Source organism: Syngnathoides biaculeatus, chromosome 9 (genome assembly GCF_019802595.1).
Source record: "Syngnathoides biaculeatus isolate LvHL_M chromosome 9, ASM1980259v1, whole genome shotgun sequence".
NCBI classification, from domain to species: Eukaryota; Metazoa; Chordata; class Actinopteri; order Syngnathiformes; family Syngnathidae; genus Syngnathoides; species Syngnathoides biaculeatus.
The window spans coordinates 23,071,441-23,093,718 of NC_084648.1; positions in this window are offsets into that span (position 1 = coordinate 23,071,441).

Consider the following 22,278-nt stretch of genomic DNA (forward strand, 5'->3'; position numbering starts at 1 on the left):
CAGAAGAAGAGGAATGCACAGAGCCTACAACTGAGTGTAGGGAAGTTGAATGTTGAGACTATGACAGGAAAAGCTCAGGAGTTGGTTGACATGATGATTAGGGGAAAGGTTGATATATTGTGCATCCAAGAAAGCAGGTGGAAAGAAATTAAGGCTAGAAATTTATCGGCGCAATTTAAATTATTTTACCATGGAGTAGATTATTTTCAAGGAAGAGCTGGCTAAGAATGTCTTGGAGGTGAAAAGAGTATCAAATCAAGTGATGAGGCTGAAATTTGAAATTGAGGGTGTTATTTCTAATGTGTTTTGCGGCTATGCCCCATAGGTAGCATGTGACCTAGAGTTGAAAGAGAACTTCTGGAAAGAACTAGATGAAGTAGTTCTGAGCATCCCAGACAGAGAGAGAGTTGTGATTGTTGCAGATTGTAATGGACGTATTGGTAAAGGAAACTGGGATGATGAAGAAGTGATGGGTAAGTATGGCATCCAAGAAAGGAACTTTGAGGGACAGATGGTGATGGATTTTGCAAAAATGATGGAGATGACTGTAGTGAACACTTATTTCCAGAAGAGGGAGAAACATATAATGACCTACAAGAGCGGAGGTAGAAGCACGCAGGTGGATTATATTTTGTGCAGACAATGTAATCTGGAGGAGGTTACTGACTGTAAAGTAGTGGTAGGGGAGAGTGTAGCTCGACAGCATAGGATGGTGGTGTGTAGGATGACTCTGGTGGTGCACAGGAAGATTAAGAAGACAAAGATAGAGGAGAGAACCATATGGTGGAAGCTGAAAAAGGAAGAATATTGTGCGGCCTTTTAGAAAGTGGTGAGACAGGCTCTCGATGGACAGGAGGAGCTCCTGGAAGACTGGTCTACTACAGCCAAGGTGATCAGAGAGACAGACAGGTAAGTACTTGATGTGTCTTCTGGGAGGAAAGGGGAGAAGCAGACCTGTGGTGGAACCCCAAAATACAGGAAGTCATCCAAGGAAAGAGATGAGTGAAGAAGAAGTGGGACACTGAGAGGACTGAGGAGAGGCAAAGGAATACATTGAGATGTGATGTCAGGAAAAGGTACAGATGGCGAAGGCTAAACAAGAGGGATATGACAAGACGTATACCAGGTTGGACACAAAATAAGGAGAAAAGGATCTCTCCAGGTTGGCCAGAAAGAGGGATATAGATGGGAAGTATATGCCCAGCAGGTAAGAATGATTAAGGAAAGAGATGAAAATGTGTTGACTGGTGCCAGTGGTGGGCTAAATAGATGGAAAGAATACTTTGAGAGGTTGATGAATGAAGAAAATATGAGAGAAGGAAGAGTAGAAGAGGCAAATGTGAAGGACCAGGAAGTGGCAATAATTAGTTAGAAGTTAGAATGGCACTACAAAAGATCAAAAATGAAAAGGCAGTTGGTCCTGACGACATACCTGTGAAAGTATGGAAGCAATTTGGAGAGGTGGCTGTGGATTTTTTGACCAACTTATCTAACAAAATACTAGCTGCCGAGAAGATGCCTGAAGAATAGAGACAAAGTGTGCTAGTTCCCATTTTTAAGAACAAAGGCGATTTGTCTAACTGTGGGAACTATCGAGGAACAAAGTTGATGAGCCACATGATGAAGTTATGGGAACGAGTACTGGAGGCTAGACTCATAACAGAAGTAAGTATCTGTGAGCAACAGTATGGATTCATGCCTCGAAAGAGTACCACAGATGCATTATTTGCCTTGAAGATGCTCGTGGAAAAGTACACAGAAGGTCAGAAGGAGCTTCATTGTGTCTTTGTGGATCTAGAGAATGACTATGGACGAGTACCACAAAAGGAACTGTGGTTGAAAGTTCCACGAGATAGGCTTGGATAGAAAAAGATGACATGGTGTGGTGACCCCTAATGGGACAAGCCGAAAGGAAAAGAAGAAGAAGCAGCACCGGTTTATAACCTTGAACGGGTAAGGGCACTCTGCTTAACAAAATGTAGGGTGTTGACGCACTCTAAACTGCTCTAAATGCTAAAAGACTATGGATCATGCAAAACTGTGACTCTTATAAGGAATATCTATGCATCCATTTTCTTCGCTGCTGATCCTCACAAGGGTTGCAAGAGTGCTGGAACCTATCCCAGCACTCAACTGGCAGAAGAAAGGGTACACTCTGAACTGATTCCAGCCAAACGCGGGGCAAATCGAGACAGACAACAGTCGCACTCACAATCACACCTAGGGGCAATTTAGAGTGTCCAATCAATGCATGGGATGTGGAAGACAAACCGGAGTCCCTGGAGAAAACCCATGCACCCAGAGGGAGAACATGCAAATTTCACACAGGCGGTTCAGGATTGGACCTGGGTCCTCAGAACTGTGAGGCCAATGCTTTACAGCTGCACCACTATTCCGCTCTTATAAGGAATAGTTCCTATTAATTGAATGTTAAGTTGTTAAGCTGATTGTTCTACTTCTCAGTACTCAAACTGAATGTCGTACCAGGGCAGCACCGACCATTGGAAACAAATTCCTCGTGTATTGTTTCATACTTGGCTATTAAATCTGATTGTGATTCTGAGTCTGATTCTGATTCTGAAAGTCTTGGTTCCAAACCAACAAAGTTAATGTCATGGAGTGGCCAACCCAATCCCCAGGCCTTAATCCAATCAAGAACTTGTTGGGAGACATCAAAATTGCTTTTCTGAAGCAAAATCGAGAAATGTAAATGAATTGAGGAATGTCATTAGAAATCTTGAAGTGGAATAACAGCTGATAGGTCCCACATATTGGTTGACTCCATGCCATACAGATGTGAAGCAGTTATAAAAAATTGTGGTCATACATGAAAATGTTAAGTGGTTCAAAGGGTTGGATAATGTTTGAATCAAAAATGTTTTTACAAAATACTTTTGAGTTGTAAAGTCAGTGGCAGACTGCTATTTTTTTTACACAACCCTTTTAACAAATTGCGCAATTGCACAGCCTTAATTGTGTATTTCACGAATGCTGGGTCACGTTGGTTTCCAATCCACTGCACCTACTGGTAACTTCTTTCATGTGTAGCAATAAAAGATATACTGAAAATGTGGAATAATCTGGTGAGTCAAATTGGTCTGCAATTATTTTGAACATTAGTGTAGGTAATTTAATATTGTTTTTTTTAAGAGGTATGACAAATACATGCAGTTTTGTTTTTTCATCAGAGGGATTGTCTAGAAGACAACTGAGAAATTTTGTTTCATGAAGATTTAGTCAGTTCTCTCTGCTTTGTTGTGTTGACAGAATGTCAGCTATGAATATGAAGTCACATCGTTATTAACTACATACCTTATTACTCTCAGGGAAAGATAAACTTATGCAACTGTTTTTTAAAGGAGTACTGGCAATTTTGAAAGCTTATGTGTCTTCTAGAGATTTGATTTTTGATTTCTGTGCCAAATGTCCCAATGTATTGATAACTTCATTGATATGAACAACTAAAAGACTGAAGGTTTTCTTTAAAACATGAAAACATGGGAAATTATATTGGTTTGTACATCATGTATATCAGTAATCCGTCCCAAGAAAGTGATCACTGTTATCGGTTGGAAAAACTAAATAATGCACACATTAGGTCACAATTCATTTAACATACCTCATAAAATGTTCTAATGTTCGTCAGTACATCTGCCACACCAATTCCATCCACTGTTTCTCGTCAGCGCCACACAAATGTTTCCTCCATGCAGTCTTTAACAGCTGTGGTGTCTGGTTCCATCTTGTCGTACTGTGTCTGCACGACTTTAACATGTCTTGAATGGCAGAAAGTGAAACATATTAAAACGAAAAAAAATTATTAAAAAATTTCCAGTGAATTGACCGACAGTTTTATGCAAACCAAGCAACAATGAACATTTAACATAAGCAAGCAAAACAGATGTTAAATTCATAAGTTCACGCTCCACTCATAGAGTGTTGGGTAATAAAGTACTACTATTATTGCAACAATGAACTTTGAGCACTTTGTGTTGTAGCCAAATATACAGTACATACATACAACAACATGCATACAGTACATTTGTTTGGGAAGACAGCATGCGGCGGAACATTGAAAGCAACATCCACATAAGGTCAAAATTGCTGCAAAAACAGTGATTGATACCAAATTTGAGGATAACACGGCTTTCCATCTTCCAAAGGCATTTATTCAGGTCTCTCACACACGGAGGTGTCGACACCGGTATGAGCCATTAAGGGTTCAAAGCTCCTCGGTGGCATAACTCCATAGCTGTGTGTTGGGCTTCACTGTGCAGCATTGTTCTTCGAACATACCACAGAGTTCTCGTCTTATCCAACAGCAACTACGCCTTGGGATGCCATAAATGAGCAGCATAACTGTTCACACACAGGCACACACACATACATGTATATATATATATGTATGTGTGTGTGTGTGTATTTATATATATATACATGTATGTGTGTGTGTATATATATATATATATATATATATATATATATTATATATATATATATAAATATATATATATATCTGTATATATATATATATAGATACATGTATGTGTGTATATATACAAATATATATATACATGTATATATATATTTATGTAGAATGCAGCTAATATAATAAACTATAGTTGCATCACCTGCATGGGCCGTAGACCACTACGATGTGTCATTCCAGCAGAAATCTCAACACAGTCTACCCTGGAGGTAATGACTAAAAAAACACCCAACACCACTTTTTAGAAATCGAATAGTGTTTTATCCAACAACTAAGGCAGCATATGGTAAACTAATGTTTTCTCCTCATGTTGCATTGGCTAACTTCTCCTGTGTTAGCTTCACAGGGACATGTGTTAAGGTGGAAAGTCTTAACAAAACATGGTGTCATGATATCCATCGGCAAACCTCCCCACTGCTCCCACGCAGCGACGTGTGGATGTGGTGTATTGGACAAAAGTTGTATGCCACACTGATAAGTGCATCAGGAACGTGTGCAGTGGTATGTATGGTTTCTTGGTTTCTCCCGAAAACGAAGGTCCTCTTGGAAAGATGGAGATCCGACATACATTGATGCAATTGGCACCCCATGAGGCGTACCAGACGAGTACAAGTTGGCTAACCAGACTGCTGCAGGATGGGAATCCATCACCCAAATAGAAATGTTGACAGAATCAACTACATACTTTACAATGTACAGAAACTGGGTAACTATACTGAAGCAGACTTTATTGCAATAAGAGAAGAAGTAGCTGCAACCTGACTCATGGTGTTCCAGAACCGCATAGCGGTTGAGTGCTCCAGGCTGAGAAGGGTGGTCTCGTGTTGTACGTTTATTCCAAATAATACAGGACTTGATGGGTCACTTACAAGGGCCATTCAAGGCCTGCGCATCCTGAACCATAGGATGAAGGAGCACTCTGGTGTGAACACATTAGCCTTTCCTTTCACCTTTGCCAAAGGACCACACACATTCACCATGTGTCCATTTGACTATGCCAACTTACCAAGTGAATTCAACATTTCCCTCAACAAGCCCTGTCCTGATGTTGCAGCCAAGGGCAACCCTATCTATGTTGATGACATCTAGGGATCGCAAAAAAACGCTTACTTTCATAACCGGTTTTAACCGAACAGCTGTAGCAAAAAAAACTATTAACCGGTTTTAAAACCGGTACCATTGCGGTGTTTATATAATTCACACACGGGACCTCGAGTTGGGGTGTGGGGTTCCGCACGGACTGTTTTTGTTGTTGCTCTTCCGGAGTGACGAGTTCACAGAGTTCCCCCCGTTATGCGAGTAGTATTTTGATGTCTGCCAATAAAACAAGTTTTGTTCCTGTGTCCGACACTCCGCCTCTGACTCATTTTCTCCGGCGCTACACCATCGATCGTTAATTTACTCCGCGGTAATGGGGTAGTTTGTATACAATATTGACAAACAAGCTTGTTGAATGTGGCTTTCAACAACGCACTCGTGTAAGTTAAATTTTTGTTCTTTTTTTTGTAAAAATGTTTTAATGTTAACATTCTTCTTTCAGACTTTCAGAAAGGGCATGAAAGTATACCGAGCGTTTCCTCGATGCCATGTTTGATGTTTCTTAGATTTAACTGAATGTTCTTTTGAGTCCAACATTACTCTAACAGCGAAACTTGAAAAAAGCGGAAATGATGTTGGAAAAATAGCGCAATGTGGAGTACCGGAACCAGAAGAAATGATTGAAAATTTTAACCGATTTCAAAAGTCCGATTATGGTTTCAGTTTTAAAAAACTGAAAACCGGTTATAACCGGTTATTTGTAACCGGTTGCGATCCCTAATGACATCGTTATGAGAATACCCTCAGTGGAAGTCCACCTGGGAGAAACTGACCACGTCGCGTGCTAACTTGCCACCGCTAAGCCCAAAATCTCCCAGCTAAATGTACTATGATGCCACAAAAAAGTAAATTATGTCAGCCTCCTGATTGGCTCAAATGGCATCGAACCTGAATCCAGCCTTATTCTGGGCCTCCTAAACACAATAAGGACAATAATGTGTCCAAACTTTGTAGTTTCCTCAGTCAATGCAATTATTCAAGGCTGGTAATGATTATGATTATGAGCACATTTGTACATTTATGCAGTCATATGTATCCCTGTCATACTGGAAAGAAGCAAAGGCAACACTTTTACATAACCTCTACGGTGCAATGGAATGTTGTAATGAAAGTCCATAGCAGCATACATTGATAAAGTGAGAAAGATTCATTCATTTTCCCCTTTACCCATGTATAATGCGAATGATTGACTTTTGACAATATTTTTAGGTGGGAAAAGAATGACCATTATACATGAGAAATTTCAGGAGGTTGAAATAGTTCAGGTAATGTTCAGGATGTATTATAGGTGTTCAGGTTTTAATGTTTAAGCCACTGGTTTGCTTCCTTCTCGTCAGGATCAACAATTTAACATATGCATTGCATTCTTTTCATTATTATACAGTAGAAGTACCTCTTTTATTTGTGTCTTGTTGTTAATTCTTTTATAATTATCCTCTCATACATATTTTTGTTTCACCATTCTGTTTCTGTCCTTCACAATTGCTCTCTATGTTTCCCCTTTTTGTGTTTTAATTATTGATATGATGGATTCTGTCTCCCCTCATCAAGGGAAGGAGGTTTAGGAGACATGACTCCACTGTGTACACTTTGTGCAAACCCTCACAAACACACTCACTAACACATTTTACTGCAGAGTTCATGCAAAGGTCATCCGTGCCCCATTAATGTTGCAGTGAAAAAAATAACTTTTCCTACTGTGATCTGAAGTGCCAGGAGGTGGCATACAACACCAGACAACAAAATAGATGGTGGGAAGTGTATTAAATTGTGTCAGAACAATTGCAAATCTTAACTTTTATTATTAAAGTGCCGCTGTCATGAAATGCATGATTTTTAGTATGTTATTAATGAAAAAAAAACAGCACCCGACATGGACCCATGCGTTTTTCACCACAAAACATAATTTTGACATACATAGGTTTTTGTAACTCCCGCCTTAAAAATCCTCTAGAGGGATTTGTTTTCGAAAAGAAGCAAGAAGTGACGTACATGGCAGGACCGTCCTCAAGTTGTTTCTCTTAGTTTTACCTCCAGGAAGGTTGTTCCTTCGTGTTAGCCAAAATGCCGGCTTGTTCCATTGCTGAACATTGCTTGAACATTCGGGAAGATGGATTTACCTTTCATAAATTTGCAAGAGACCCGGTTCGTTGTGAAAAATGGATTGCATGGCTGCAAAGGACGAGAGCTTCGTGGGTTCCAGATGACAGGTAGGTGTGTATACAGCTTCAAAAAAATATATATAGTTTGGCAGTATGTATAAGCCAGCCTGGCTGAAGACATGCTTGTCCGCAAGCCACGCCGCGGCAGCCTTCACCGGCTTCGGCCCCGCTTCCGCTGGTCACGGCTTTGGCACCCCGTCCGCCGGTCATGGCTTCAGCGCCGCGTCCGCCGATCACGGCTTAGACTGGGGTGGCTCATCTTCGGCACCAAGGTGGCTTATCACAGTGCCGAGCCGGGCTGCTTTACGATGTTGTCATCGCTCGTGGCTGAGTACGCTACATACTGTCATACTGTCAGGGAGTCTGTTGTTAGTTTGAAGTTTCCCGCATATAATCTAAATATGGCTGGAAAGATAGGATAATATTGCCTGGACACCTTACTCGATTGTGAGACGTTCTCTTCTTTGAAAAGAGCTTCCGTGTCTGAAGGGGTGTGTCCCACAGTGGGGCCCAGAGCATGTTTTCAATGGCGAATGTCCGGGGTGACGTCACGGACAGTAAATGCAGCCAATATGGCAACCACTTGGATGTCGAATGAGTCTTCCGCAACTTTGTGCATGGATGACGTGCTCTCCGCTCACAATTATTTTTTTGTGTAGACATTCAAGTGAATAATGTATATAATGTATTTTTCTTTTTATGTTTATTGGGATGACACTTGACCTTTAAGGTACAGTATAAAGAAAAGAGTGTACAGTGTTATTCGCTACAACGCGGTTAACTTTATGCGGCCTTGCTGTTACATGGATATTTTTTTCATGTGTAAATTTTTTTTACAGTATATGAATGTGCATTGTGTTCTGTATCCTGATTCGGCAAGAGAAACCTCCCACTGTGTTCTGCTTCCCGATTTGTGAGGGGAGTGTAGACCATTGTCAAATGTGCAGCGTTTAGGTGCACCCACACGACGAATTATGACTTTCTTTTGTTGCCTGTCTTTTGCCTCGGTGGGAGTGCCTGGACACAGGGCAGACGATCGCGGTGGATAATTTCATGTAGCCCATCAGGCAAATCATCTGTATCAACTTCCATGATTTTTGTTCACATTTTTGTTCAAAAAGTGCTGGCTTCAGAGTTCTGAGATCCAGGGTTGGATACCGGCCCTACTGGTGTTTTCCTCGTGCCTGCATGGGTTTTCTCCAGGCACTCCGGTTTCCTCCTACATCCCAAAAACATGCAACATTAATTGGACACTCTAAATTCCCCCAAGGTGCAATTGTGCGTGTGGCTGTTTGTCTCGATGTGCCCTGCGATTGGCTGGCAACCAGTACTCTGCCCCCTGCCCACAGCTGGGATGGGGTCCAGCACTCCCGCGACCCTGATCCCTGAGGATAAGCGGCTAAGAAAATGGATGGATGGATGGATGGATGGATGAATGGATGGATGGGTCAGCGTGCATATGCTGGAATGCCAAATCCAATACAAGATGAATTGATAAAGTCAATTTATTCAAGGTCTCAGTCTAGTGGAGCTATGCTTGCACACATAGCTCTTCCAAGAGGGGCATGACCAGGCCACTGCTCTGTGCGGTGTCACCTCTGACACCCGTCACCTACCACAGCTGTTTCACATTAGGCACTGTAATTAGACCAAGTATTTAGTTGTAGTTTTTGTCACTGGCATTTGCCAGTTCTTTGGCTTGGGTTAGTGTGTTGCATTCACTGCCTGTGAGAGTCTCTGCGTTTGTGCGCAAGTTAGAGTAACCCCGAGTCACAGCGATTCTGTGCCCTTTGGTTTGATCAAGTCCAGTTAAGCTTGTTATTTGCCCCATAGTCGTCGAACCTTGCTGAATGTCTGTTTGGATCCTGCTTGCCTCTGACTTGTTATGGACTGTTTTTTTGGTATCGACCAGTTTTCTGAACAAAACCACATTGAACATTATGCCTCTGCCTGGAAGTCCTGCATTTGGGTCCGCCCCCGCAACGTTGGTTTGTGACACACTGATGTTTTGATGCAGTGCTGCATCAAATGAGTGAATGAATGAATGCCATTTATTGTCATTATACAAGTGCACAATGAACGAGAACTTCTCCTTATCAGTGCATACATGAAAGCAAGTTTCTTCTTTTCCTTTCGGCTTGTCCCATTAGGGGTTGCCACAGCGTGTCATGTTTTTCCATCGTGGCCTATCTCCTGCATCTTCCTCTCTAACCCCAACTGCCATCATGTCTTCCCTCACAACATCCATCAACCTTTTCTTTGGTCTTCCTTTCGCTCTTTTGCCTGGCAGCGCCATCCTCAGCACCCTTCCACCAATATACTCACTCTCTCGCCTCTGAACATGTCCAAACCATCGAAGTCTGCTCTCTCAAACCTTTTCACCAAAACATCCAACTTTAGCTGTCCCTCTAATGAGCTCATTTCTAATCCTATCCAACCTGCTCACTCCGAGCGAGAACCTCAGCATCTTCATTTCTGCAACCTCAAGTTCTGCTTCCTGTTGTTTCTTCAGTGCCACCGTCTCTTATCCGTACATCATGGCTGGCCTCACCACTGTTTTATAAACTTTGCCCTTCATCCTAGCAGACACTCTTCTGTCACATAACACACCAGCCACCTTCCGCCAGCTGTTCCAACCAGTTTGGACCTGTTTCTTCACTTTCTGACCACACTCACCATTGCTCTGGATTGTTGACACTAAATATTTGAAGTCATCCACCCGTGCTATCTCTTCTCCCTGTAGCCTAACTCTTCGCCCTCCACCCCTCTCATTCACGCACACATATATATATAGCCGTTTTATTTTGGCTAATCTTCATTCCTCTCCTTTCCAATGCGTGTCTCCATCTTTCGAATTGTTCCTCCACCTGCTCCCTGCTTTCACTGCATATCACAATATCATCATTGTTCTGCTGCCATCATACATGTCCTGTACTATTCTAACATATTTCTCTGCCACACCAGACTGACACATGCCGTACCACAGTTCCTCTCTTGGTAGTCTGTCATAGGCTTTCTCTAGATCCACAAAGACACAATGTAGCTCCTTCTGACCTTCTCTATACTTTTCCACTCGCATCCTCAAGCCGGATAATGCATCTGTGGTACTCTTTCTAGGTATGAAACCATACCGCTGCTCGCAGATACTTACTTCTGTCCTGAGTCTAGACTCCACTACTCTTTCCCATAACTTCATTGTATGGCTCATCAACTTTATTCCTCTATGATTCCCACATCTCTGAACATAGCCTTTGGGAACTAGTACACTTTTCCTCCATTCATTAGGCATCTTTTCGCCTGCTAGTATTCTGTTGAATAAGTTGGTCAAAAACTCCACAGCCATCTCTCCAAATTGCTTCCATACCTCCACTGGTATGTCATCAGTACCAACTGCCTTTCCATTTTTCATCCTTTGTAGTGCCTTTCTAATTTCCCCCTTACTAATCATTGCCACTTATTGGTCCTTCACACTTGCCTCTTCTACTCTTCTTTCTCTCTCATTTTCTTCATTCATCATTTTCTTTAAGTATTCTCTCCATCTATTTAGCACACTACTGGCACCGGTCAACACATTTCCATCTCTTTCCTTAATCACCCTTACCTGCTGCACATCCTTCCTATCTCTCTCCCTCTGTCTGGCCAACCGGTAGAGATGCTTTTCTTCTTCTTTCATGTCCAACCTGGTGTACATGTCATCGTATGCCTCTTATTTAGCCTTTTCCACCTCTACCCTTTGCCCTACGTCGCATCTTAAACTATTCCTTTCGCAACTCCTCAGTCTTCTCAGTGCCCCACTTCTTCTTCGCTAATCTCTTTCGTTGTATGACTTCCTGTATTTTGGGGTTCCACCACCAAGTCTCCTTCTCCCCTTTCCTACCAGAAGACACACCAAGTACTCTCCTGCCTGTCTCTCTGATTACCTTGGCTGTTGTAGTCCAGTCTTCCGGGAGCTTCTGCTGTCCATCGAGAGCCTGTCTCACATCTTTCTGAAAGGCCGGACAACATTCTTCCTTTCTCAACTTCCACGACATGGTTCTCTACTCGACCTTTGTCTTCTAAATCTTCCTACCCACCACCAGAGTCATCCTACACACCACCATCCTATGCTGTTGAGCTACACTCTCCCCTACCACTACTTACAGTCAGTAACCTCCTTCAGATTACATCGTCTGCGCAAAATATAATCCACCTGCGTGCTAATACCTCTGCTCTTGTAGGTCACTATATGTTCCTCCCTCTTCTGGAAATAAGTGTTCACTGCAGCCATCTCCATCATTTTTGCAAAGTCCACCACTCTAGGCTCTGTGCATTCCTCTTTTTCTTCTTAAGACGAATCCGGTTTCCTCCTCTTCTTTGTCTTCGACCCACAATAGTTGAATTTCCGCCGACGCCCTGCAGGTTAGCAGTGCTGGTGGCGGGCGTTGTTAACCCGGGCCACGACCGATCCGATATGGGAATCTTTAGATGAACGCTCATAATTGTTTGGCACAGTTTTTATGCCGGATGCCCTTCCTGACGCAACCCTCTGCATTTATCCGGGCTTAGGACCGGCCTCCAGATTGCACTGGTTTGTGCCCCCATAGAACTGCATTACGTAAAAGCAAGTTTAAAATAAATTAAAAATGAGAATAAAAATTAAAATAAATAAATGTGTAAAATGTAATGCATAAAATGTTCTGCATAAGATGTTGAAATCAGCATGCCTTCACAATAATAGCGTGGGTTGAGGAAAAATGAGAGTTCAGGGTGGTGATGACTGAAAAATGAATGAATGAATATGAAAATAACAGCCCTTTTTCTTGCTTTTATGCATCTGTAGCACACGCCAGATGGTGGGAACTCAAACAGTTGAAAACTGGGGCGTGGTGTCATCTGAGCTCTGCTGAAGCACTGAGAGGATTAAATGTCTGCCAATGGAGGTGAGAGGGCAGCCAACAATCTTCTGTGAGTCTCCAATTAATGCACGTTTTTTTGTGAGGTGGGAGGATACCAGGGTGGCCAGAGAAACCCCACGCAAGTATGGGGAATACATAAAAACTCCACACAGGCGGGGTTGGGATTTCATCCCTGGTCCTCAGAACCGAGAGGCCACCACGCTGCAGCTGCGCCACCATGCCGCTAAGTGCACCTTATGGATGTGAGAATATGATGCTTTTTTTTTTTTTTTTGAAGTTGCAAGCAAAATCCGCAAATATGTGGGGCCAAAGACGATAAACCACGAATGCAGGAGAATGAATGAGCCTGAGCAGCAGCTCGCTATTGGAGGGAATGCGGTGGGCTTTTGAAGTAAATGAATGAAATTAAATTCCAGTGGCGACTCCTTTCCTCAATGTCCATGATCAAGGGGCATACATTGGTGTCCGATGTTCAGGTTTCACCGTGCCATACGTCCAGTCTGTGGCTGAGGAAGATGTTTGACAACTTCAGTGCTCGTGTGAATGTGAAGGTGGAATCTGAGTTTTGATATGCCGTTGATAGAATGTGAAGAGCACGATTCTCACGGCTGCGTTGCCTCGCAACAGAAACTGGGCGAACCTACTAAGATGGGGGTACGTCACGTCACAACGGCATAGTCAAATGCCTGTCCGGTGGAAGGAAACGACCATAGCGCCACCCGTGAACTTACGTTTTCTGCCAAGAAATCACTTAGCATCTCCAGCACGGATCGCTCAGAGGCTTGAAGAACACTGTTAGAGCTGTTGGCTGAGCCAGAGAACTGGACAGATGTGAAGAAAGTGCAGTTGGCCTTTTCACTGTCAGATGACCCCGCATCCTGCCTGCTGCAGGTGCAACTGCTGAGCCAGGAAGACTCAACTACAGCTCACTGATTGGTACTCTGCAGCAATATTTTGGAGAATGTAATTTGAGGGACTCCATACGCTGCGAGTGAAAGCGATAACTAGAAGAGTCACTTCATTATCCTGCTCATGAAATTGAGGGATTCAGTCAGCGTGCATATGCTGTAATGCCAAATCCAATACAAGATTAATTGATAAATTACCAATTTATTCAAGGTCTCAGTCTAGTGGAGCTATTCTTACACATATAGCTTTTCCACCCTTTAAGCCTGGAAAAGAAACTCGCTCTTGGTATGGAATGGGAGATAGCATCCAGGGGGGCACTACAGACATTGCCCTGTCCAGTTTCAACCACTTCATGGACAGCAAGAGTGGTAGACAGGCCACCTTGGTTGGAGGAAATTGTGTGCCCCCTGACAACCCGCCTAACCCGGCGTGAGGACGAGAGTTCCCGCTTTGCGCATCCTGCTATCTGCTGGGGTGTGAACAATTCACTCACCTGTTGAGACGGTGCTCAAAGGGTGTGGTAGTGCAGAGAAACAAAAAAGCGTCCCTTTAGATATGACGACGCAGAACCCTTCAGCTATTTACCAGGATCTCGAGTCCCCTAATGAGGTGACTGTGAGTGTCGACCTACACACCCATGACAAAGCTGTTGCTACAATGGGCTGGATGGAGGTGTGGGACACTTGCCATATTCCAATGCCAATTGGGAACATTCATGCACTGGTAGACTCTGGATCTTCAGCCACAATTGGCCAAATAAAGCTGATTCTGGTTCTGTAATGTAGACTGGGCGGGAGAGTGAGTGAGTTTGAGCAGCAGCAGCTCATTGTTAAAGAGAGTTTGGTGTGCTGCCTAAGTGTTCGATAAAAAAGTGACTAAAATCCAGAGGTGAATCCTTTCCACATTGCCCATTAAAGAGGGCACTACAGTACATTTTTGAGCACACAGCTTGACGCTTTGGATACTCATGTGCTATGCAACCACTTTTTTCCACGCCCATTCTCAAACACCTTTAAAATATGTGATAAACTCTTATGTCATAATTCACAAAATCAATCTTAAAGGACCAAAAACATGACATTTAATATGTTGTTAACCAAAAAAAAAAAAAACAAATCAGCCACAATGGAATCATCTGTTGGTTCACAGCACGTCAGAATGTCACCATATATTGATTTTTTACTCTCTCGCCATGAAAAATCTGTGGCCTGTGGGAGGTTGAAGAAGAAGCCAGAAGTGACATATTTTGCAGACAACTTCAGCTGCAGGATTGCGTGTATTTCTCTCTTGTACAGGCGAGAAATAAGATATTTTCTTCTGCATTTTTGCCAAAATGCCAGCTTGATTTGTTGCTGGATTTTGCTCTAGTACTCAGGAGGATGGATTCACTCTTCACACATTTCCAAAAGACCCAATTCCTTGTGAAAAAATGGATTGCATAGGTGCAAAGGACAAGAGCTTCGTGGGTTCCAAATGACAGGTAGGTGTGTATGGAGCTGGTAAAATATAATAGGGTGGGGGGACTAATTTGTCTCACAGTTTTTGCATATTATGTGTGTAATTCCCTTTAGTCAAATTAGCAAAATATATCAAAGCACTTGTATTGTGTTTAAGACAATTTCATCAAACACATTACAATACAGCACAAAACAATAACAAGAGAAGTACAAAGACAGTTTAGTCATGTGTAACACAAGCTAACTCGCTACACGATGTATAGACCTCGTGCATGTGATGTCACAGTTTGCACGGTGCCATATTTCCGGTCAAACCTACCTACTCTGCAATGCAGGAGCAGTTGAACTGGAGCAGATTTTTCAAATTCCCGGAGACGTGTTGTTCTGTTGGTTGTCACAATAGACGACACAGTTCTTCAAAGATTGTATTCTATAGAATAAAAGCTGAAAAGACTAGAAAAGATCGAAGGGTTGCTGGTCAAATAAAGCTGCTCGCGAGTCGGCTGAAACGGAACACATTTTTCCCAATGCCTCAGACCTGTTGTTGTTCTGTTGGTTGTCACAATAGATGAGACAGTTCTTCAAAGAGATAATTCTATGGAATACCAGCTGAAAAGATGAAAAAAGATCGATGGATTTTGGCAATTAAATGGGATGGGTGGTGCCCAACAAAATACACATTCCTGTATTTCATTTCAGGTACGAATTATTCTTGTCAATCTCAAATAACCAAGAAGTATTTATAATGCCAAGTTGACTCATTTGAGAACAATGCGTATTTAAAGAATAAAAAATGTCTGTCGCAGAGAGATTTGCAAAGGTTAATGCGTGGCCACAATATGCTTCTGTGTACGGAGGAGACAACTCCCTTTCCTAATTTTTTTTCCCCAGTCACAGTTAATGAATGCAAGTTTGTGTCAAACCCTTATTTAAATAATGGTATTTGTATTGAAAAAAAATCTGAGTGGGTCCATCACTCTGGGATTTATTCCTGATTGAAAACAGATCCAGCAACGAAGTATTTGTATGCGTCCAGACTTTTATACGTTTTCAAATTTATTTGTGTAAATCTCAACGATTTATTCACTAGATTCATGTGTATATCCCGTTGTCCGAGACAAGCGGAACCGAATTAACAGTCCACTGTCTTAACGGGGAAAACATCGACTTCGACATTGAATATGGGTCCTCTATGCCAAGTGTCTAATTTTTTCATGTACCTTCGTTTACTATCACCTTCTAAATGTTTTACGATCTCGGCAAAATCTCTGTATGTCGTGCTATAAGACATTTTCATTTCGTCTCCACGGAATGAACTTGCAACAATGGTCTGTTTGACCGGCAATATGGCAATGTCAAGTGATTTTATGACTTAGGTGCAAGAGCTCTATAGTCACCAGAGTCAAACAAATGTTCCAAATAGGCAAATGTTATTTGTAGCGAATGTTCAGGAAATGTTCAAAACACGGAAGGTAGAGCGATGTCCGTGTACTTGTGTACTTGTCCAAAAGCAGCAGTATTAATAAAAAGTTCCATCAACTGCCATCCTCGTCCTTTTAGGAACATTCTAGATATCCGCGTCCTACGTAATAGAGTCCTTCTCTCAGAATGTAACAAAAGATCTGTATCATCATCTTGTTCTTCTTTTCCTTTTGTCTTGTCCTGTTAGGTGTCCCCACAGCGTGTCATCTTTTTCCATCTATCTCGTGCATTTTCCTCTCTAACAACCACTGTCCTCAAGTCTTCCCTCACAACATCCATCAACCATTTGTTTGGCCTTCCTCTCACTCTTTTGCCTGGCAGCTCCATCCTCAGCACCCTTCTACCAATATACTCACTCTCTCACCTCTCGAGCACACGCTTCCTCCATTCTTCAGGCATATTCTGTTGAATACGTTGGTCAAAACCGCAACAGCCACCTCTCCAAATTGCTTCCACACCTCCAGCAGTATGTCATCAGGACCAACTGCCTTTCCGTTGTCCATCCTTTATAGTGCCTTTCGAACTTCCCTCTTGCTAATCATTGCCACTTCTTGGTCCATGTCATAATAACGTAACAAAGTACGTCAGTAATAAAATACTTAAGAAAGGAAAATAAAGAGAAGAATAAAGAATGAATAACTAAAATAACAATATAGCTCTAGATTAATTTCGATAACATCCATGATATTTACTTCGCCCGGCATGGATCCTCCTGAGTACGCTACATCCACAAGACTTGCAAAGGGTTAAGAAATAGAACAACTATGGACCAATAATTTTTTCAGAATCAGGATCAGCTTTATTGGCCAAGTGTGCAAAAGCACATCAGGAATTTTTCTCCGCAAGTTGGTTGCTGCCCTGGCACAACATTCTGAACACAAAACAAAGAAAAACAAAGCAACAGGAAAAACGAACAAGACATTTCTACTTATAGGAACTAGACCTTAAAAGAGTCATGCAAGATGCAAAATCTTCTTCATTTAGAAAAGGTAACAGATATGTGATTTAACATCCCACATTGTGTTAAATTTGTACAGAGGGCCATTACCCATTCACAGTTCCCGTTATAGACCAGTGCAATGACAATTGTGTAAAGGGAGGAGTTTAAAGTGACAAATCGTGCGATAGTCTACTAATACTAATACTGATTGGGCCAGCAGGGTGTGAGTAAGTTTCCTAACATGGCACAAGGCAGAAAATAGTAGGATCACTGATCAAGAATGTAATTATTTAATTGCAAGAGGGGAAAAAGTGTTGAAATGCCTGCTAGTTTTGACTTTCAGTGATCTGTAACGTTTTCCCGACAGAAGGAGCTGGAAGAGCAGGTGGCCAGGATGCGGAGGGTCCAAAAGGATCCTGTGGGTTCTGGACCTAATTTGAGTTGCGTGGAAGTCTTCAATAGTGGGTAGAGTGGTGCCGACAATCTGTTCAGCAGTTTTGATTGTCCGTTGCAGTCGGAGTTTGTCCTTTTTTGTGGCAGCCCCAAACCAGACTGTGATGGAGGTACGCAGTACTGATTGGATGACCGCTGTGTAGTACTGTCTCAGCAGCACTTGTGAGAGGCCGTGCTTCCTCAGAAGTCACAAGAACTAGATCCTTTGCTGAGCTTTTTTGAGGATGGAGTTGATGTTCATTTCCCACTTCCTCTGAGATTGTTATTACCAAGATCTTGGAGGTCTCGACGGTTCACACAAGACAGTTGGACAGCGTCATGGGGAGCTGTTGTGAAGGATGCCTCCTGAAGTCCACAATCATCTCTACAGTCTTTAGAGTGTTAAACGCCAGGTTGTGTTGACCGCACCAAAGCTCCAGTCTCGCCACTTCCTATCGATACGCAGATTCGTCGCATCTTTGATGAGACCAATGTTCGTGGTGTCATCTGCGAACTTCAGGAGTTTGACCGTCTGATGCCACGAGATGCAGCCGGTTCTGTAGAGCGAGAAGAACAGAGGGGAGAGGACACAATCTTGGGGTGCCCTGGTGCTGATAGTGTGCAAGGATGAGATGGTGTCCCCCAGGCTCACCTCTTATGTCCTGCCAATCATGAAGTTTTCGATCCACCGGGAGATGGTAGGCGAGATGCTGAGCTGGAGAAGTTTGGAAGAGAAGAGTTCGGGGATGATGGTGTTAAATGCAGACCTGAGGTCCACGAACAGCATCACAAGTTTGGAAAGCATTTTGAACCACTCTGGGTATTCGTGTCAGTTTGTCCTCTGGCTATCACCCTCAGACTAATGGGCAATGTGAGGGCACAACCAACAGCTGGAAAACATGCTTGGTTGCATTTCCCAGTCTCGACCAACTTCAGGGAGTACCCACCGAGCCTCAGTTGAGTATGCCCATAATTCCATGTCCCATTTTCAATGCTCCTTTGGGTTACCAACCGCCCCTGTTGTCGGCACAAGAGTGGGAGCTTGCAGTACCATCTGGGTGGTTCCATATGCGCTGGTGTTCCAAGGTCTGGAAAAGGCACGTGGCGCTCTTCACCAGTTTGCTACAAAGTCTGTAATTCAAGCAGACTGTCGGCAGGCGCTCGCACCTGCTTACATGGTTGGTCAAAAGGTGTGAGTCAGTACCAAACACCTCACTCTCAAGGATGGCTTCAAAAGACTGCTCCCGCCCATTTAATTGACCCCTTTGAGATTAGTGGCGGTGGTTAATCCTTGTGCGGTGCGCCTGCGACTCCACGCCTGAGACGTTTCTCAAATGAAGCCGGTTTTGTCCTGTCCTCTGACCCCCCCCACCCTCCGCCCCCAACCCCCACTGTGCCACTCCCTCCTCCTCCCTTGGTGGTCGGTCGTTATTCTGCTTGGGCTGTTTCCAGGCTCCTGGATGGTCGTCACCAGGGTCTCAGCCTCCAGTACCTGGTCGACTGAGAGGGCTGTGGTCTGGAAGAGCAGAACTGGGTTCTGGCGTGTTTTGCCCTGTGGAAGTCGTTGAGCCCTGACTTCCATCATACCCATCCCGTTCGCTTAGCTCGTGGGCCTGGTGGCGCCTGTGGGAGGAAGGGTACAGCCTGAATAAAATGTTGGGTCTGATGGATAGAATGAAGACTATTGTCAACAATGTACTCCAGCCCATACCACGCCAATATTTTCCTCCCATCCCCCCTCACCTGAAACCACCGTCCACTAAGCAAAAGGCCCGTCCTCTACCCATGAACACTATCTGTAAATCTGACCGATATTTACCAGGTCTTTTCCAGGATAACTCAGACCCCTATGGAGATCGGACATTTTTCATCCCTGTAATTACAAGGTAAAGAATGTTGGTCAAAAAGATATGGCACTAAAAAAGTAGAACTTCCAACGTTGAGGATAAAATGTGAGTCTATAGAACCAATATTCTGCAGCCATCTCTGCAAGACTAGCTCTTCTTAATATCAGGTCACCGGGTAACAAATCAATGTTGACCAATGACATCATTACAACCTATGGTCTGGACTTTTTGTTATTAAATGAAACGTGGTTAACAGAAAGTAGCTGAAATAACATTTTAAATGAGGCAACACCAACAGAATTTAATATTATGAACAAGTGTCAAACAGGGAAAAAAGGGGGTGGTATTGCTGTTATTTTTAAATAATTATTTCAATGTAAAAAAATTATACCAGGTGATTTTAGGTCTTTTAAATATCTGTGTTTTTTAGTTAAGGGTGAACCAAAGGTTATCATTTTAATAATTTATAGACCTACAAGATACAACGGAAAATTTTTCAGAACTGCTGTCAGTTATTTGTACTGAGTACAACTATTTTGTCATAATGGGGGACTTTAACGTTCATGTTGACAATAACATGGAAAAAACATCCAAAGAACTTTCTGCAATACTAGAAACATTTGACCTCTCTCAACATATTAAGAGTCCAACTCACACTCAAGGTCACATATTAGACCTGGTCATCTTTAAGGATGTTGAAATTCTATCGATTGACATTAAGGATATGGCTATTTCTGACCATTTTTGTGGACTTTTTGAAATACAAATTCTTCCAAAAGTTCAGACAACCTCTATCTCCATTAGGAAATGGTACATAAAAGAGAGTACTGCTACTAAGTTTATGGAGACTGTGGCTGTGCCACAGACAGTGAATGCTGAGACAATTGATAAACTTTTGGACAATTTCACCTCGAAAATCACAAATGCCATTAATGCTGTCGCTCCTCTTAAAACTACGACCATGCTGAGGTGACCTAGAACACCGTCAAGGAACACAATGATGGTCAAGAGATCTAAATCGGAGTTTAGGAAAGGGGAACGCAAGTGGATAAAAACTAAACTCCAAATTGACTATGACCTCTACAGAGAGTTTCTAGTTTTAACCAAGAGTTATTGAGAGCGACACAGCAACACTTTTCTGAAATCATCAGTAAGAACCTCAACAATACTCATGCTCTATTTGCTGTGGGTGACAAGCTTACAACCCCCTCCACCCCAGCCCCCACCCTCCTGAATCAGATAGATCCAGAACTCGGAACAGCTGGCAAATGCAATGAGTTTGAGTTTTAGTGGAAAAATACAATCCATCAGGTCAAATGTCAGCACAAATCAGTATAAAGATAGAATGATCTCACATCTGAAGCCACCCAAAGAAAACTCTATTAACTTGTTAGATTTTGATACAGTTGACCAAAAAACTGTAGAGAAAACTGCTCAGCAGATGAAACCATCAACGAGCTGTCTCGACTCAATACCATCTAATTTTTTTAAAATTATTTTGAAGTCAGTGCTACCTGACTTGCAGCAAATAATCAATTGCTCACTTCAGTCTGGCGAGTTTCCCAAAGCTCTCAGAGTAGCTGCTGTTAAGCCTCTTCTAAAAAATAGAACAGTGGACGATTCCATGTTAGCAAGCTATAGACTGTCCTTTGCTGTCCTATCCTATCGTATCTTGTCTACTGGTTTCCAGATCAGCTGAAGCTACAAGCACATCATCTATGTAGACTATAATTTGACTGCCCCCTAGGGGTTGAAACTTGGACATGCTTGCTGTCATTACTTGTGAATAGATTGTTGGACTTTCACTATACCCTTGGGGCAATGTTGTGAATGTATATTTTTTCCCTCTGAACGTGAATGCAAACCAAAACTGGCTGTCTTTGTCTACTAGGACTGAGAAAATTGCATTACTTATGTCTACCCCTGTGAAGACAGCAGCGTCTGGTCTCAAATTGTTTAATAAAGTGTGTGGGTCAGGGACACAAGGAGCTCTTTGTATTACTGCTGAATTAACTGCTTGTAAATCCTGGACCATCCTCCATCCCACCGAAGGAGGGGCCTTTTTTTACAGGAAATATGGGTGTGTTGCATGGTGAGTCATTCATTACACTCCACTATCACTCCTGTCTTCAGCAAGTCATCAAGTACTGGTTTTACTGCCTCTAGTGCATCTGGTTTCAGTGGATATTGTCGCACACAGGGCCTGTACTCAGTTTTGGGTCTGATTTGTATCGGTAATGCTCCTTTTATGAGTCCTACATCTGATGGTCCTTGTGACCATAATTTATCAGGCACACTTTTTAAAAAATCTTCCTCATCTTCAGTGAGGCCTAAAAGGGTTAAATTTGTTTCATCTGGTCAGTATGAGTGTAACCCCATTTGTATTTGCACTGTCCAATGAAGTGGTTTTCTGTACAGTTCGGTCTCCTCACTATAATTGAAGCCTCGTTCTATTTGTGTCCAATCAGAAACATTTCGTGGTACCTGTGGAAATTGTCCCAAAATCTTCCAATCATGCAGAGTTTGTCTGTATAATGATATATGTGGGGGTGTCAATTCCCTGTATA